The sequence below is a fragment of the Nicotiana tabacum genome, unplaced genomic scaffold (genome assembly GCF_000715075.1).
Source record: "Nicotiana tabacum cultivar K326 unplaced genomic scaffold, ASM71507v2 Un00011, whole genome shotgun sequence".
In the NCBI taxonomy this organism is placed as follows: domain Eukaryota; kingdom Viridiplantae; phylum Streptophyta; class Magnoliopsida; order Solanales; family Solanaceae; genus Nicotiana; species Nicotiana tabacum.
The window spans coordinates 353651-358362 of record NW_027438249.1 but is presented as its reverse complement, the minus strand read 5'-3'; the positions used below and the strand labels follow the sequence as shown (position 1 = coordinate 358362).

The window sequence follows — 4712 nt, the reverse complement described above, 5'->3', positions numbered from 1 at the left end:
ACGTGTTTTATTTATTTAAATGCCATTTATTGCGATTTATTACTATTTAATGCCATATTTCGCCTTTTTGGATCATTGAATGTTATTATTTATTATACTCATTATCGTCGAGACAAATATACTAGTTATTTGTTACAGCCCGATAACGTTATCTTTAGGATATTATTTTTAACTAAGATTAACTCTCTTTCATTTAAATTTAATTGGTTAAACTAAGATGATATTTTTGGTCAAATAATTTGACGCCGTCTGTGGGGATTTTTTAGTTAATTTTTTAATTTCGTTTAGATCTACTGATTCTGCAGATTTGTGGCTCAAAAGAATCTTGAGCGTCAAAACTTCTGACTCCTTTCTTTGATACACAAAACATAAGAAATAAATACCAATAGGTGCATGCTAAACAAAATCATAAGCCTATATATGAAAAAATACATTATGCAATCCGGTTCTTAATAGAATAACAAACACACATGGCCGGCCAAATTCTAGTTTTCTTGCCCCAAAATACAGAGATATGTGACAACAAGAAGTCCAGTGGCTTAACTCTTGTTCAATGTATTCCCAATGTCAAGCACAAAACGGTACTTAACATCCGATTTCGCAAGACGCTCCATAGCTGTATTCACATAGTCCATTGGCACGACTTCAACATCTGGCGTGATGTTAGGATTTGCCGCGAAATATACCATCTCTTGAGTCTCTTTCATCCCTCCTATGCAACTTCCAGCCACTAGCTTCCTTCCTGTTTATCAAATTATATAACTTCTGTATAAATGCATTAATATATATAGAAACAGTCGATTCAAGAAACGTACCTAAAAGCAAGGGAAATACAGACAACTCTAGTGGTTTTTCTGGTGTGCCAACTATTACAAGATTCCCATTAGTTTTTAACAAATTAATCAATGGAAGAAGAGGGTGAACTGCATAGACAGTGTCAATGATGCCAACAAGTGAGCCCGCTGCAGCCTGCTTACATGTATAACTGAAAATTACTATTCTTATATCAAACTCCCGTTTAAGATTGAAGCATAGTTTATTGATTGATCGAGGTATGAAGTCATGAGTTATAATATTCACCTGCATTTGGTCAGGGTCGCAACTAACCAAAAATGATCTGCACCTAAACGCTCAAGTGCTTCTTGTTTCTTACTAGCAGATGTACTAATAATAGTCACTTTAGTTCCAAATGCCTTGGCAAATTTCACAGCAATATGGCCAAGGCCACCAAGACCAGCAACACCAATATGCATTCCAGGTTTGTCAAGTCCAAAATATTTCAAAGGACTATAAGTTGTGATTCCAGCATTTAGCAATGGAGCAGCTTCCATTGGCAAGTTCTCCGGCCAATGAACCACGTAGTGCTCGTCCGTTACCATGATATTGGAGTAACCTCCATACGTGGTGGTTCCATCAATGTAAATACCATTATATGTTATTGTTAGGGATATGTAGATATGCCCTAGATCCAATATCATATTTGATGATTTGAACATAATTTTGTGAACGTCATTTGATATAAAATATATGGCATTTGATATTCTTTTATAATTATTATTAATTGTTTGATTAATTTGATAAGGTCTTTGATTAAATTTTGAGATTTGTCATCGTGATAGAGATCATGATAATGAGAGCAATGTCTCTTACAATTTAATTTAAATTTGTTCTTGATCGTAGGATTATTAATTTGGACATTAGTAATCCGGTTAGATCAATATTTATGTGTTCGTCTTTACCGGATAAAGATTGGTTTATCTCATTAACAAAATCACATAGATAGATGATGTATATAGAGATATGATCATTGAACTGACTCATTGGATAATTCCTAATGGTTAGAATTACCATAAACTATCAATAGGATATTCTCTTGAAGAATGTGATGTAAGAATTTCCTTTGACCTGAGATCGTCTTAGTAATTGACAAGTTATTTGTTGTGTTTTAATACTAGACACCTATGGCCCTAGGACGATAGTTGAAAGGATATTGAGTGCGATTTAATGCTTGTAGAATTAGTGATTGATCAAGATAAAATCTGTCAACTCTCGGTAATGAGTTTAAGCTCCATGTTGTCATAAATTATAAACGACCAAATTAAGACCTTGGCCAGGGCAATTGAATGAAAGAAGAAATGAGTTTCTTAGGTCATTCGATTATTCTGGTCTTTGCTAAAGGATTAATTATTCTATTGCTTGGTAATTAAATTATAGAATTTAATTACTCAAATAAATTTAATTACTAGTCCAAATGAAATATTATTATATTCTTTGCTAGCACAGAGGATATATTAATATTTTTAACAAATTGAACGTTTTCTATTTGGAATAGAAAAATTAAATTATGTCTCTTGGTTAAAAATATAAATATATATATATATATAATACTCATAATTAATATTTATTTATAAATATTAATGAAGAGTTATGTGTTAAATCCAATTTAACATTGGAATGACATAAAGTGACTACGGCAACTTCAATCCCGTGTGGCATGGGATTCTATTTTGCAATGTAAAGGATTTATAAAGTCCTAATTTGAAATAGAGTTACACGTAAGTCACCGCCTTAACATGTCCCTAACCTATTGGGGAAAAGGATATTAAGGTGATGTATGTCAGTATATATACGAAGGTTTCGTATGTAGAAACACTGATGATCGAAAAGGGTCATAAACAAGAGAGGCGTTTTTAGACAAGAAATTTGTCGTTCTTGTCTTGTTATTACTACGTTAAAGGGTTTTGAGAAAATTTTTGCATAGTAATTTCTCGTTCAATTTGTCCGCGGGTTTCATTGATCAAAGAGTTGATAGCAAGGATCGGTCTCGATGTGGATACGCATAGAGTCTTTGCACTATCGAAGAAATTTTGAAACGAGACTCTCTCCACCAGGTACGTCTTAGATCCGACCTTTGACATGTAAATAAATTTTAAACACGAAAAGATCTGTCTAGGATTGTTATTGTCTTCCGCTACGTGTTACGAACACCTGTATGCAATCCTTCAATTATTATATGATCGGGACAGTAAATCTCTAGATTGTTGTCACAGTTTTCACATTTGCGACATGATCCTACCAAACATCCAACACCTGCTTTGTCACCAACCTTAAATTTCTCCACCTTGCTACCAATCTCAGTTACCACACCAATAGCTCCATATCTGGAACAATTGACAATTTCAAAATATCAGTCGCATTAGATATGAACTGTATTGATAATATCCAAAGGGTAACATATGATTAAATTGCACTTTCGAATTTGCAAGATGAAAATAGATAGTTTAGTAGTTACCATGTCTTCCTTAATTGACATAAATCCGCTATTGATCTTGCAGTAAAAGAAAATATATCTATCTTGCAATTTGATAAATTTAATTACGATTCAATCTTTCCTATTCCATTAAAGAACTCTTAAAATGGAATTAGCGTAACCATTTGCCAAGACAGACACTTTAATTTTCTCCTATAAACCTTGATTTGGCTTAAGTAGAAACCTTCACGTCAATTATAAGAAGATGCAACAAAAGGAAAAGTACATGTTTTGCAAGAGTTTAATTTCAATGCATTGACGATGTCAAAAATATCTGCACGATAAATCAATTATAATGTAACTATACACTATAGGAAAATAAGCTTTTTAGTGACTAAAAATGTCGCCCGATATGACGACCTATCTTAAATCTATATTGTGACGCACTTGTTTACCTTTGCGGCGGGCTTAGTCGCCGCCAAAAAGCTAATAATAAGAAAATCAGATTTTGTGGCGGCTTAGTTCACCAAAAGGTAAATAATGTGACACAGGACGCCCCTCCAACCGGCGATATAGACTTTGGTGGCGAGTAGACGTCGCAGAAGCTCGTCACTAAAAGCTATGTGTCCTATAGTAATAGATAAATCTATACGATAAATATTAATAATCTGATAAAAATGTTAATTACCATGTTATCACAAGTTAGATTACACATCTTTTACACGTACAACTTAAATTCAAATGCAAATAAATAGTTAAAAAGTAAGAAAATGGAAACTAACCCAGGTACCATTGGATATATGCTAGTGCTCCATTCAATATTCTTGAGCTGCTGAAGATCAGAATGACAAATTCCACAATACATAACTTTGAACTGCACATCCTTCTCACCGGTGGCTCTGCACCCATAATTAATCCAAACCAAATTACCCCCATTTTAGAGTTTTCTATAGCCATAACACCACTCATAAAACAGAGAAGCTGAATAAATTTAACTAAAAAAAAAGGCTAACTAAAATTTGGGATAAAAGAATCAAATAATACCTTCTTGTAAAGTTGAAAGGAGAAAGAACACCAGAAGCATCTCTAGCTGCCCATCCAAGGGCCTTTACTGGGTGTTCATTCTCATATAGTTTTGCCATTTTCTTAACTTTTGTTTTTTTAGAGAGATGACAACAAATTGAGTAGTAATTAATTACAGTAGGAAATAGATAGATAGTGGAGTGGTTGGCTGTGGATATCACCTAAGGGACAAACTTCCTTCGATCTGTGTGCTGTGTGGCGTAATATACTCGGGACAAATGTGCTACGTGTATATATAACAGTTTTAGTGTACGTGTGTTGCACGTGAACTTTGCGTGTATTAATAAAATAATATATAAATATATATAATAATATGACTACTTTAGTGTTTAGATATTTTTTCAAACGTAAATCCTCTTTTAACACAAAGCATTAACCA

General features: G+C 33.4%; 1 pseudogene; it reads right to left on the bottom strand.

Annotated features, from left to right (window-relative positions):
• Positions 1–500: 500 nt before the first annotated feature.
• Positions 501–4481, bottom strand: LOC142178876 (cinnamyl alcohol dehydrogenase 2-like; annotated as a pseudogene).
• Positions 4482–4712: the final 231 nt, after the last annotated feature.